Raw genomic sequence first — 15,597 nt, 5'->3', positions numbered from 1 at the left:
ATGGATTAATAAAAAGACAGTAAGTTCATACAATGGAAAGCAAAAATGAGTTATACAGAACTAAATGTACAAAAATGTGTAAATCTCAAAATATAATGATTTGTTTTGGCTTATGCTGAATTTAAAAAGCTAATTGAATATATAACACAAGAACTTTTTAAACAGCTTTATTGAAATATAATTCACATTCCAATACAATTCGCCCATTTACAGTGCACAATTCAACGTTTTTAGTATCGAGACTTGTGCAACTATCACTGCTATCTAATTTTAGAACATTTTCATTACCCTGAAAAGAAATCCATACCCACTGACAGTCAGCGTAGAATAGATAGAAACCGACCTGGACAGTCTCCCCACCATCTTGTCCACCCTGGACATCCACTTATCTACTTTGTGTCTCAATAGGTTTCTATACTGGACTTTTCATGTAAATAGAATCATGCAACATATGATCTTTCATGACTAGCTTCTTTTATTTAGCATAAGTTTTCAAGGTTTATCCATGCTGAAGCACGTATCAGTACTTCATTTCTTTTTATTGCTGAATATTATTCCATTGTATAGATATACCTCATTTTATTTTGCTACCAGCTGATGAACATTTCAGTATTTTTTAAAATTTTTTGGTTCATATAAATAATGCAATGCTGCTATGAATACTTGTGTAAAAATTTTTGCATGGATGTATGTTTTCATATCTCTTTGGTATATAACTAGTCTCACAGTAACTCTATTTAAATTTTTTTAGGATCTGGCAGTTTTCCAAAGCATCTGTACCACTTTACATTTCCACCAACAATATGTGAATATTTCACATAAAGTTTTAAAACACTTAAAAAATACACTGTATTCTGAAATTAAGTATACAGGTATAAAAATATTAGCACATGCATGACAGTAATAAACATCAAACTGGAGGTGGATGGATGATCAAAGTGGAGTCAACATGAACTTAACTGTCATTATTAAGTTTTGTTTCTTAAGTTCTAAAGTACGTACCCAGAAATTAGTTTTATTCTCAGTATCTTTTTGTGGCCTGAAATAATTTATGATCAAAATAAAAATTTTAAAGTAAATTTTTAAAGAGCATGATCAGAATATATAGTGACTGAATTATGTAACATTTTTACTTTTACAAAGTTTCAATATTGAGAGAAGCAATTTTTTCTCTCTGCTAGTACAGGGAATGAGGATATAAAAAATTACCACGTTAGAAACTTTTCATGTCTTTCCCCCTTTATATACTATAATTTCAAATACAGCCAAACCTAGGTATTATATACATATAAGCTTATCCCAGTGAAAAGCAGGAAGGATGGTAGGAATCTAAAGTTGTTCCTTTTTAAAAGGCAATGAATAATAAAAGAAGCGAAAACATAAAAAGTATAAAACAAACAGCTATACTTGGAAAGTAGGAAAGAGAAACACAGAATCCAGTTTACCTCAGTTAAATGCTGGGACTCACTTTTAAAAGCCATGCAAACTGCCAAACACTATGGATAGAAAGTAATTATTTTGACATATATGATGAAATGACAAGCCAGAGGTTTTAGAAAAGTAATATATTTTTGCCTCATAAATTCTAGAAGCAAGCACCAAGCTATGTAGGCAGAAACATACCTACTCAGGTACAGCTTCTTCCCTTATACAAAGATGACTGATTTTTCTACCTGTAAAGTCAGACCAGGATATATTTTTTCAGAGGTTTATAATGCTTAACTAATTCTTTTTTAAAAAAATAAATAAATAGGTTTTTAATGATTTCAGAGGAATGGGGAGAGAGATAGAAACATCAATAATGAGAGAGAATCCATTGATCAGCTGCCTCCTGCACACCCTCTACTGGGGATGGAGCCCACAACCAGGGCATGTGCCCTGACCAGGAATCGAACCGTGACCTCCTGGTTCATAGGTCAATGCTCAACCACTGAGCCACACAAGCCAGGCCTTAACTATTTCTTGATAACATATCTAAGAAATTCAGTGAATTCAAAAGGACAAGAAAAAAATCTTCGAATTCTACCAACCTCTTTGAAAATTATGATACATATTTTCCCAGACTTTCTTCTATACATGTATATTGAAAAAAAAAAATATATGAGTAAACTAAATAAAATAGGATCACAGGTACGAGATGTCCAAAGACAGTACCCAAAAACTGATAACCCCTTCCCCGCCAAAGTTATGAAGAAGTTGAGAAACAAAACAAAGAATAGAATACCGCTGTTATTAGTAATAGAAACTCTAGGTATGCTGGACTAATCGGCTTCCTAATAGTGAACCCCAGAGGTGGGCATGCCTTAGTCCTACACAGGGGCAGACCTCACCTGCTGGGGGAAGCCCCTGCACAACTTACTCCTTTGAGAAATAAATGAGAAATTACTCAAAGGCTGTGGAAAAACTAGATAGCTCCCACATGGACTAAGGGCATCAACAGGGCCAGTAAATTGCAAATTTACCAATCAGAAATATCATTACACCAGGAATGGAGTGAATGAGGAGCAGGGGAAGACTCAAGGTGATGCTAATGGAACTCCCTCTTCAGGAAGAGGAACCTCCAGAGGTAGAGTAAAAGTATTTCCCACTAATTCTGTGATCATATTAAATGTATCATTTCCTAACCTGCATTTCAACTTATCATGAACATCTCTCCATTTTAAATATATACCCATACCAATATTTTTAATAGCTGCATGATGTACCATTATATACAGTGGTCACAGTGCTTATACAATCTAGTGAGAAGGTAGCAGCAAACTGTGATTTTAAATCCATCAAGTACCCAGACTCTCTTCTTTGTTACAGTCACTAGTATCTTCATATTGATGCTTAACATAGAAAAAATACAAAGTAATTAAAAGATGTTAGGATTTCACACACAGGCCTTTCCATAGATGTTTCATAGCATAAATACTTTATCTTGTCTACCGTCCATCTCTGCCACCACTTATCTTCCTCCCCCCAACCCTCAGAATTAATGTAGGCTCCATTACGGCAGAAATTTTTTGTTTCATTTTGTTACTATTTTTATTTCAAGTAGATAGAACAGTATCTGGGCACAAAGTAGGTACTCAGTAAATATTTGTTCAATGAATGAATGATGCTGGTTGCTCCTCTATATCCTGTGGTTGTAATGTGGGAAACAATAACAGAGCTTCTGAGTATATGAACTATAAGAGCTTTTATGGTGCCCAATGTGGCCCCAGCGAAGTCTGTGCGAAGTTCTGGACCAGCAAGAGCTTCACCACTGAGCAAACATCCAAGGCGTTGCGTAAGATCAAGCTGCAACAGCAACACCATGAGACAACAAAAGACACTAGTGAGCTTATGAGGTTCCAGTTCTCTTCTTGTTTACTAAAGTAGAATGACAATACCTTTGGGAGTCTCAACAGGGAGACAGGGTAAATGGGGAAGGAAATGCCTCAAAAGACAAAGCAAGACATGGAAACAACCCAAGCGTCATCTCACGGATGACTGGATAAAGATGTGGAGCATATACAGAATACTACTCAGCCATAAAAATGAAACATTGCCATTTGTGATAACGTGGATGGATCTTAAGGGTATTTTGCTAAGTGAAATAAGTCAGATGGAAAAGAACAAGAACTGCATGATTTCAGCCACATATGGGATATAAAACAAAAAGCAACAAACAAAATAAACAAAAAAAAAAACCTCATACAGACAACAGAAAGGTGGTTACCAAGGGGAAGGCGCAGGGAGGACAAAGAAGGTAAAGGGTCAAGTACAAGTGACGGAAGGAGACAGACTTTGGATGGTGAGCACACAATAGAGCCGTGATTTTCCACCTTTCTCATCTCGTGGCACATGAACTAATTACTAAAATTCTGAAGCACACTAAAAAATATATTTTTCGCCAATCGGACCAAAAAATAGGTATAATTTTGATTCATTCACACTGGATGGCCATTGTTGTGTTGGCTGCTGTCATTTTTTTATTTGACAATCTAAGGGAAAAGGGGTCAGTGCCCCGGACTAAATAGCAGGTATTGCATGTTTTAAAATTTTTTGCAGCACACGAGTTGAAAATTGCTGTAGTTGAGTATACAAATGTTGTATTATAAAGTTGTAGACCTGAAATTGATATGTTATTAACCAATATTACCCCAATAAATTTAATTAAAAAAATAAAAAAGACCCCAGAGAGCTACCTCAGAGCCACTTCAGCTGTGTGAGGACACAGCAAGATGATGCCCATCTATGAATCAGAAACTTGGCTCTCACCAGACATCAAATCTACCAGCACCTTGATCTTGGACTTCTCAGCCTTCTGACTGTGAGAAATAAATTTTGTTGCTTATTTAAAAAAAAAAAAAAAGGAGGGAGGGAGGGAAAGAACTTCTAGTACAATGATACATACATAGGTGACTAACTTTATGTCTTGAGTCTGAAGAGCAAATCACATATATTACATATGACTTGCCAATTTCATGCTCATCTTTTCTCTTTGCTTATGATGGGGTTTTGTTTTTGCTATACAGGTCTATCACTTTTTTTAATAGTATCTTTCAGCAGTGTTTAGAACTACCTGAAGATTAAATATTCCCCATGTTCTCTTTTGTGTACATATTATTTCTCTTTTATGGGTAAATCTTTAGTCTACTCTGGGATTTCATTTAGCACATGGTGTGAGGGAGGGATAGAAAAAATTTTTACATAATATTTGCTGTAGTTCCAACATCTAAGAATCTATCTATTCCTCTTTGATCTGAGAAACCAGAATCATCAATTACCAAATTTTGACACACAATTCTGGCCATGTGAGACACAATGAAATGTGAAGCCTAAGCCATACCCTCAAAACCCTTCTAATAATTTCAAAAATATCTAAACGGAATATTTTTACTTGATTTAATTATATAGAAAATTTAAAGTCCTGATTTGAATACCCTATCCAGAAGAGTATTACAAATATACTCTCTACAAATATAGGGCTCATGATTACTCTTTATAAAAAGTATAAAATCTAAAGGCTTTATAATAGCCTGCCAAAAAGAATTTCATTTTTCAAATGAATAAAATAAGTTAAGTTATGTACTTAGGAGTATTTTAAACTCCTAGAAAAATCTTAAATATTATAATTAAGGAACCATTCTTTTTTAGCATATCACTTTGCCCAGTGTTGGAGTCATATCTCACATTATCCTATGTCAAATGCATAGAAAGTAAGAGCGTTAAACCAGCTCTCCTGGGGCCTACATGCTAAATTTCCAGGGTTTGGTGGGTGTAAGTCATAACATTTCATCACAAGGTTTTGATTACAGAGAGCCTCATATACTCAGTGAAACACTTCAGAAAGATTCTAACAATATCATAAAGAAGCAGTCCATCAATAAGGCTCCTCTCCCACACAGTCCATTATGGTCAACATATAGCTTTAAAAAGAATTCAAGTCTACTCATAAACTTTTAATAAAATAAGTTCTATCAGTAATAAAAAAATTGACTATATAAAACAAGAATGCCCACAAGAGATCTTTAAAGCTCCTCCAACTATGTTTGGAAATAAAAACTCATGACTGATTTGCTTCCAACCATGACAGAGTACCTGGTACCATATTTGCTATTCTACCAAAAACAAGTACAAAACAGGTCAAAATATATGAGGCAACTGTGTTCAGAATATGAATAACAATCAGTGCAGGCCTGAGATCTTTAAGGGAAAGGAAATATGAAGTGAACTTCATGATCGTCCCAGATTTCTGCCTGGGAACACTTTCCTGTCCCAACATAAGGAAAACCAGTCCTAGTAGAGCAGCTCAGAGACAGAGACCAGATTTCTGAGCATATGTTCCTTGTTAATAAAGGGCTCCCCTCACCCCCCACCCACACACACAGGGTGAGGCTCTAGATAAGCTCTTGCAGAAATCACCTACTATGGGGCTGAAAAGCAGTACAGTGCTGAGTGTCTCTGGAATTCCTGCCTGTTATGAACTGCATGTCTGTATCCCTACAAAATTCATCTGTAGCTAAGCACCGGTGTGGCTGTATTTGGAGACTGGGCCTCTAGCGAAGTAATCAAGGTAAAATGAGATAGTAAGAATGGGGCCCTAATCCAGCATGATTAAGTGTCCTTAGAAGAGATACCAGAAAGTTCTCTCTCTCTCCTCACACACACAAGGTCATGTGAGCACAGATTGAGAATGCAGCCATCTGCAACCCAAGGGGAAGAGTCCTCACCAGATACCAACCCTGCTGGGACCTTGATCTTGGAATTCCAGTCTCCAGAATTGTTGTTTAAGCCACCTAGTATATGGTATTTAGTTATGGCAGGCCACACAGACTAATATTCCATCCAATTAATGCAAAGAGGACATTTACGGCACTCAGCTGAAACCCCCAAAAGGCCACACTTTAGGAGTAAAGGCCCTTAAAATTTAGTTGAATATCAAAATAGACCTGCCTCACAAAGAAAACCAAGCCTGACAAAAACCTAAAAGATCCTCCGATAATATAACTATCTGACAGAACAAAACTCAGCACTTTTTAAAGGAAGGCAACATAATCTAGCCATTACTTACAAAGAGTAACTACAATGACCAGTATAATATAAAAAATTACTAGACATGCAAAAAAGTGTCCCATAATCAAGATAAAAATCAGTAAAATCAGATAATTGCATAACCCAAATGTTAGAATTATCCAAAAAGTACTTTAGCCTGGCCGGGCATGGCTCAGCATTTGAGCGTTGACCTAGGATCCAAGCGATCGGGGTTAGATTCCCGGGTTGTGGGCTCGATCCCCATTTGGGGGCGTGCAGGAGGAAGCCAATCAATGACTCTCATCATTGATGTTTCTATCTCTCTCTCTCCCTCTCCTTTCCCCTCTCTGAAATCAATAAAGATATATTAAAATTAAAATAAATAAATAGGCAAATATTTAAAATTTAAAAAAGTATTTTAAAGCTGGTATTATGTATTTTCCCAAGAATTTAAAGCAAAAGATTGGTAATAAGTGAGTAGATGGTGAGTGCTCAGAAGAAAAATGGAATTTATAGAACTGAAAAGGACTCAATTAAAAATATTCACTGGATAAGCCTAAAAGCAGATTGAAGATTACAGAAACAGTTAGTGAACATGAAGAAAAGTCAATAAAAGTAATCAAATTTGGAGAACAGAGAAAAAAGATTAAAAAACTGTACAGAGTATCTCTCTATTCATTTTTTAGAACTTGCTCTGTAACAAATTACTGCAAATTAAGTAGTTTAAACCACTACCTGTTATTAGTTCATAGTTCTGTAGTTCAAAATCTAAGCAGGCTTGCCTGGGTTCCATGCTTAAGGTATCACAAGGCTTGTTGTTGGGAGATTGATGTTATTTAACTAAAACATGGTAACTAAATTCATGCATATTAGAATTATGTAAAGTGAAGACTTCTTGTCCATTAAAACAGAGTTTAAATTGTTTTTCAAATGTGCATGGATCTACCAAAAACTAGAGATAATTTAGGACAATACACATCGTATATTCTCTGAATATAATATATTTTTACCAGACCAAATGTAAAACCCAATCACATGGAAATTAACAATCAGGACATAGATAACTAAGACTATAATAGAAGGCAATAAAAACTTTATTAATATTAGGATACTACATATTAGTATCTTGGGATGTGACTAAAGCAATGCTTAAATCTTAAAGGAAAAAATATTTTTTATGTATTAATAAGAAAAAAAATTATTTTTATACCTTAAAATTATAGAAGAATAGGGAAAACTGGCAAAAAAAACTTCTTTAGAGCAGAAATAAACCAAGAAATGGAAAGCAAGTAAATAAGTAGAATTCATTTTGGTATTTAACAGGAAACCACAGCTGACTAGCTTTTACTAAACATATAAATATGTTCTTTCTTTGAACCAATTCATTATAAACTGAAAAATTATTTGAAAACGTAGGAGAGCCTATTTTTCCTAGTTTATAAATAATTCATACATGTTTATTATATTAAAATAATATATATTTGTTTATTAAATTTCTACATACAATGCTTGTGTAAATTTAGATTTAAATATTTAAATGCCCAATTCCTCAACCTGATAGATTATATATACATATATATATTTTTTGGTTAATCCTCACCTGAAGATATTTTTTCCATTGATTTTTAGAGAGAGTGGAAGGGAGGAAGAGGGAGAGAGAGAAACACCTATGTGAGAGAGACACAGCAATTGGTTGCCTCCCACATGCATCCCCCACCACCAGGGCCAGGGATCGAACCTTCAACCCAGGTACGTGCTCTTGGCTGGGAATCAAACCCATGTCCCTTTGGTGCGCAGGCCGACGCTCTAGCCCCTGAGCCACACCAGCCAGGGCAGATTCTAAATAGTTTTTGCATGCGTCTGACTCCAGTGATAACAACCATATTTAGCATCCATGAACTTGGGTGTCACACACATTTTCTCATTTAATCCTCCACCCCACTTAATGTTTTGATTTGTTTGGGTAAATTTTATTGAAGCAAACCTTCAGTTTACTCTGGGGAAAGCAGTAACATAAATTCTACTTTAAAATACACTATTTCTGAAATGAAAACCTACTTACAGCTCTGAATACTGACTAATAATAGGTAACAATTTAATTTAAAACAATAACAGCTAATAGCTTCAAAGCATTTTACATTTGCTAAACCACTTACACTTTAATCCAATGAAGTAAGAATTCCTCATTTTATAGATCGGGAAACTGACACAAAAAGTAACTAGCACAAGGTCACAGGGCCAGTAAATAGTAAAACAGGGATTTCAATCTGGGCAGTCTGCCTCGGTGTAATATTCTAAGTTTAAATACTGTATTAAACTGCCTCTTCAGTGCGACTTTTATTCAAAACAGCTAAATTAACCTTTTTAAGTTAGTTTTCAGTTTCCCTATGTACAAACATTTTAAACATACTGAACAGGACAGATGCAAGTTCAACTCTTGTTTATAAGGAAAGGACCAGCCAGAATGCCATGATTAACTCTTTTATTACGTCAACTAAAAATACCTATATTTAACAGCCTCTTGCTCTGGTTGAATACAGAAGAGTGACTGCAGCTCTTTTTTCACCAACACTTTGGTGTGGGGGCTTGGAAGTCTTGGGAGAGTTGGATGCATGGGCAGTCAGGAAGGAGAAGGGTGACAGATAAATTAAAAACCACATCAAAATTACCTATACGGAAAGGACCAGCCTTTCCTTATAATAGATGTAAACCATATATTAAAAAGGCAAAAGGTTTAGAGCCGGCCTTATATATTCCTGCAAGTTCACTTTCTTCTTGGCTAATACTTCCAAGATACCTGTTATAATCCTGTTAGGTGAGAACAACGCTGCCTCCCAACTCCAAAAAACGGGATGCTCATTTCCATAGCACCTTTATATTAGGAAACAAGGCAGAAGCATAAATGTAGTAAATATAATCTGTACTGAAATAGACTTACCAGGAAGCTTCATGTATAAGACACTTACTGATAGCTGGAGGAAAGTGAGTCTCCAAAATAGCCACTACCATGCCAAAATGTTATAGATGGAGAATCAAAAGCTGTTAGGCTGACTTGGGGTGGTAAACACACAATACAATACACAGATGGTATATTACAGAATTGTACAACTAAAACCTACATAATTTTATTAACCAATGTCACCCCAACAAATTCAGTAAAAAAAGAAAAAAAAAGCTGTTAGGCTGGGCAGGTGATCACCTAACTTCTGCAGGCTTGAGGAAATCATTATACACACTCTGTGTGCACATGTAGAGTACCCACATCACCCATTAAACAATGAAGACCTGCCTTCTCTCTATACCAGCTCTGGAATTTGCTTACTAGCTTAAGGTCTCTAGGTAGTTCACCTCAGTTCTGAATCAAATCTGAATCCATGTTCTCATTTGTAAAATGGAGATTAAGATGGTTGCCATGCTTAAAAGAGGAGTTGTGGAAATTAAGTGAAAAGAAAAATGGATGAAAGACTAAATAGATACTTCAAAAAAAGAGGACATTCATTTGGCAAATAAATATACTTAAAGGTGATTTCCAACATCAATGGTAATCAGATAAATACATATAAAACCACAATGAGATACTATCACTAAAATTCTTAAAACTATACCACCACATACTGACAAATGTCTGACTTGAAACTGAAATAATGTGAGTTAAAAATAAGTTCAGAATGTCAATAATTTTCAGGGGGCAATGTCTGATATCTGCTACATTGGCCTTTTTAGGTTCAATCCCTATACTAAATACAAATATCTATTCACTATCATGTGTAAAAATTAATTGAAATCTTAACTAAAATTGGAGTTGGGAAGGCCTGTAGAGGGAGGTCTCACACCCTACATTTGTGTCAATGACCCCAAACAGAAACAGACATACCTTCAGGCTCCAATAGGAAGGTGTCTCTACTACCCTGACAGGAGGAAGATTTTATTCAAGCCCAGCCAATTGAAAACACCATGGTTCAGCCAATGAGAAGCCATCATCACCCTGAACTCCTGCTTTCCACCAATGAACTTTCATTTTTCTTTTGCTAATGACTTCCTTGCCCCACCCTCCTTCCTATAAAAACCCTCCATTTTGTATAACTTATCTGAATATCTCTGTGCTTGCTAGATGAGATGCTGCCTGAATGATTATTTAATAAGACCAATTAGATGTTCAAATTTACTCAGCTGAATTTTGTTTTATTTAACACAGTTGTAAAGTAACAGAGCCTAATAAGGCAATAATGTTTTTTAAAAATAAAATTCTTCCCCTTCAACCCCCCACCACAAGTGCTTACTACTACTAGGAAAACCAAAACACTGAGCATACTAGATCTCTTTAACTATTTAAGTACAGCTTTTAGAAGAGAATAATTCATCTTATGATATATGAAAGCAAAAGAAGCTGCTCCAGATAACAAAAGTCCCTTTTAGTTCAAATGAACTAAAACTGAGTCACTACATTTCCCATGTTGCAAATGAAAACAAACTAATAAACAACTGCTTCATAAGAGAATATTTCATAAGAGACTTTTCATAAGAAAAGTCTGCGAGTTTTTAGTTACAAAAAAATTTCAGTGACAAATTTTTATCCTATATGCTATCATTTAAAAATTATACTAAATAATAGGGATATTGTGTATAACAAAATTTTAAAATCCTCATCATTTCCCTTCATGCTTTTATAAGAGACCTACTAAATACAATTTCTGAGGTTCATTAAAAGTCAGTCAAAACTGTAACTACTGCCTGGAACCTTCAATTTTCAACATTCCTTAACTAGAGGAAACTAAAGAAGGTCCTCTTTGGATGGTACGGTGATAGTTGTCACAAATAGGTCTCAACAGTAAAAAATATTAGGCGTTCCACAGGGTGTCATAGGAACAGAGAGGTGCTTGTCCCTTAAGCATAGGCAGTTGTAGGTCCATTAAGAAAACAACATAAAGGTAAGTCTAGAAGATAGGAGCAATATTTATTACTCCACAAGACGACCTGAAGATGCCAATAGGCTAGTGTGAAGCTCGGTCCTAAAAAGGAAAAGATAAGGGAAAAATATGTTTGGGCAATACCAAAATGTCTCAGGTTTCTAGAAACAATATTCTCACCAATGTTGCTAAATGGCTACTTGAAATAGGAAAAAGACTGTAAGCAAATACACTTTTTAAAATTTTGTAAAAAATGAAAGGTAAAAAAACTAAGGTGAGGGAGAATGTTAGATTTGAGTACACAAGGCAACCAAGAAGGGGGGGCGGGGAAATAACAGGAGATAAATGATGTATTTTAAGTTTTGTTTTGATCTCTGGGTGATAGATGGTTAGAGCTATCAGTTGTCAAGTGACCCGTGTTTGATATTCTACACGACATACTTATAAACAAAATGTACTCTTTTAACATTAAGAACATCTTTGAGGTCCTTTCGCTTAAACAAACAAACAAAAAAAGCAGAACAGGGACACATCTACCTAAGTACACTCTGCTGCAGTATTATCATCTTGTATATTCACTTATAGAAAAATCATCCTCTTGCCCTCTTGCCTTACTTTCAAACAATAACTGAAGTAAGTTTAGAATTAAATGTTGTTATCAAGGAATAAAAATGTATATTTTAAATATCAACATCATCACTTTATATGAAACAAAAGTATAAATTACAATGTGTTTTCTCTTAAATCCTAGAAGAGCCTAAAAGAAACTCCGTTTTATGATTTGACCAATCAATCAAAAACCCATATGAAAGAACGAACAAAGGCCAAAAACAGGTAAGACTATCAAATTGAAGAAAAACAAGACGGAGGACTTGCTCTACCGCCTATAAAGGTCACTGAGATTAGAATGTGGTATTGGTGCACGGTAGCGAAAGAAAACAGTGTAGAAGGACAGAAAGCATAGACACAGGCCTCATAAAAGGAACTGTACTGTATGAAGGAGAAAGTTCTCCAAAATAGTGGGGAAAGGACAGACAATTCAGTAAATAGTGATTAGACAAACTAATTATTGTCTATTGTCAACTATCTGATCAAATCCTTCCTTGGACCTTACACGAAGATTGAGTCCAGGTGGATTAAAGACCTAACTGTGAAAATCAACACTTTAATAAAACTTTCCAAAAATATGACAAAAATCCTTATAAACTCAAGAGTAGAGAAAGGTTTCTTAAACAAGAAGTATAAAATCAAGAGAGAAGCCGTGGCCAGGGTAGCTCTGCTGGTTAGAGAGTGCCCAGAAACACCAAGGTTGCAGGTTGGATCCCTGATTAGAGCACATTCAAGAATCAACCAATGAATGCATAAATAAGTGGAACAACAAACCGATGTGTTTCTCATTCTCTCTCCCTCCCTTTCTTCCCCTCGCCAAAATCAATAAATTTAAAAAAAATGTTTTTAAATGAAAGGAGAAAGCTAATATCACTAAAACTTAAGATTTCTTAACAATAAACACTGGAAACAAGTGAAAAGAAATAACAAACTGGGATATATATTTGCAATTCTCATAACCAATGAAAGATTAGTAGAGAATTATATGGAACCCTAAAAATAAAATTTAAAAATCCAACCAAGTAAAAGTAATGAAAAGGCAATTTATAGAAGAAAATGGAATGACCAAGAAATACATGAAAAGATGCTCAACTTCACTAGCAATGAAACGGAAATAAAATGAAAACAATGCCCTATTTCACATCCATCAAACTGGCATAAATTTAAAAATCTGACAATACCCAGCATTAATGAGAATGTGGAACAACAGAGACTTCATTCCACTGCTGGTGGGAGTAAAATTTCCCACAAACACTTAGAAGTGTATTCTGCTAAGATTTTGCAACTCTGCACTATCCACACTTTTAAAAGGAATTCCTCTTCAAGGTACAATTCCTGGAGAATCTCTCAGTCATGTGAACAAGAAAACATAGATAAGAACTTTCACAGCAATGTCGTCTGTAATAACAAAAAACTGGGGGGGAAAACATTTCATGTACATTAACGGGAGAATGGATAAAAAATGTGGTATATTCATATAGTGGAATACCACATAGCTCTTAAAATTAATGAACTAGAGCTAGGAATATCACCAAAAAAAGACTGAATGACATGTTGCAAATGAAATGCAAAGAATGACATTTTTTATGAAGTTTAAAAACATGCAAAACAATACATATATTTGTATGTACAGTAACATACAGTTGACTCTCAAACAACATGGGTTTGAATTGCATGGGTCCACTTATGTGCAGATTTTTTTCATAGACAATTTGAAAAAACTTGCAGACGAACCACAGAGCCTAAAACAGATGACATAAACTTATGGTATTGATAAATCCAGTATGCTACTGTAAATGTATTTTCTCTTATGATTTTCTTAAGAACGTTTTTCCTCTAGCTTACTTTACTGTAAAAATACAGTATATAAGACATATATAAAATATGTGTTAATTGACTGTTTATGTTATCAGTAAAGCTTCCAATCAATAGGTTATTAGTAGTTAAGTTTTAGGAAAGTCATAAGAAGATTTCTGATTGTGCAGCAGGTGGGTTTCTCTAACCCCCACATTGTTCAAGGGTAAACTGTATATTATAAAATAGAGTTCACAGCTTTTTGGAGAGTGTTAAACTCTGAGAAGGGAGGCAAAAGAATAGGATAGAAACTCACTGTGTTCAAGAATTGACTTTAAGTACATAAATGTTATAAATTTGAACATATAAACTTGTAATACTGAGGAAGTACTAACAATATCTATTTTTATATTAGAGTTTCTTATAAAATCAAATCAAATCCCCAAGCTACCTCATTTTCAAGTTCTAACATAACACAAGCCAAAGACAAAGCAATACACACATTCAAATTTCCCTTGGAAAGTCTCATTTTAAGATAAAAGTTCACGCTTCAATCCACTGTGTCAGAATTTTATAGAGGTAGAATTTGAGGTCAGCTCTGTGGGACACAAGTAGGTGTATCTTTAAGGAAGGAGATTCTAAAGTTGTTGAAAAAAGCAAAAGTCTATCAGTGAATAGTAAATGGCAGAGACAGAATTTGGCAAGAAAGATTACCTGGACTAGGTAAGGAGAAAAAAGATATGCAAACAGAACTAGAGTCAGGGACCAATGGAGTGAGACTAGAAAAATTGGTACAGAATGTAAGGAAATGACATTCCTTTTACCACTACCGCTATATTTTTCTCCTGTGGCTCTGTCCCGTTTTACCTTAAAATCGCCTAAGAAGGCTGCATCAACCAGGCTTTACATCAGGAACCCTATATTCCCCTTCAAGATGCAGGGCTGAGGTCTGTGTATATTTTTGTTTTTGCCTCAGCACAACTTCATAGGAGTTTTATTGAACAAAACAAAAAATAAATCCAGATTTGAATAAATCCAATAAATATTTAGAGCTCTAATGCTACCATTCCTAGCATACCAGTAGGGATTTGTAGGTTCTGACTCTGAAAAAAATAGGAACTTCCTGGCCTTTTGGCCTGCTTCCATGTGATAAGTCATATTTCATCATCAACTTATGAGTGCCTTCTTAGCCATTTTGACCCACTGCAGCTTTTCCTCTGAATCTGAGAAAAGGGTTTCTTCCCCACATGAATGTCAGAAAGACTGCTCACTCTCTGGTGAGACTCCGTATGAACCAAAGGAATATAGTTTCATCTTTAAAGGCCCTTAATAATAAAATGACCATATCATACATATAGCAAGAGGTAAGATTACTTCCTGCAGGTAGAAGTACTGTCCGAAAAGTGAGGGAGAAAGAGGACAGTGTCAACACCTTTACAAAGAAAGTATGCCTGGAGGTTTGGGTCTTCTCTTCAGGGAAGATGGCTGCTCTAAATAGAGAGAGTATGCAAATAAAGCATGTCATGCATTTCTAGTACTATAATAATAACACTATATAATAACTGCCTTTTTATGTGTATATGTGTCCTCCATTAGACTGAGTTCCCTGAGGGCAGTAATTCAGTCTATTAAATTTTTGTGTCGCCATAACTTAATACAATGTCTGACACACAGTAATCATTCAACGCAGGTTTGTTGAATGAAAGGTGAACAAAGATATGACAAAAAAAGAAACAATGGTGAAAATATGACTGAACCAGAGAGTAGGTGAAAAAGACAATGA

General features: G+C 35.1%; 1 protein-coding gene across 1 annotated transcript in view; it reads right to left on the bottom strand.

Annotated features, from left to right (window-relative positions):
- Positions 1 to 15,597, bottom strand: part of STAM2 (signal transducing adaptor molecule 2) — a 41,901-nt gene that overhangs the window by 24,407 nt on the left and 1,897 nt on the right. The window lies entirely within an intron of this gene.

The sequence above is a fragment of the Miniopterus natalensis genome, chromosome 8, assembly GCF_054644295.1.
Source record: "Miniopterus natalensis isolate mMinNat1 chromosome 8, mMinNat1.hap1, whole genome shotgun sequence".
Classification (NCBI taxonomy): Eukaryota; Metazoa; Chordata; class Mammalia; order Chiroptera; family Miniopteridae; genus Miniopterus; species Miniopterus natalensis.
Note: the sequence above shows the minus strand (reverse complement) of the source record. Positions and strands in the feature narration are given on the sequence as shown.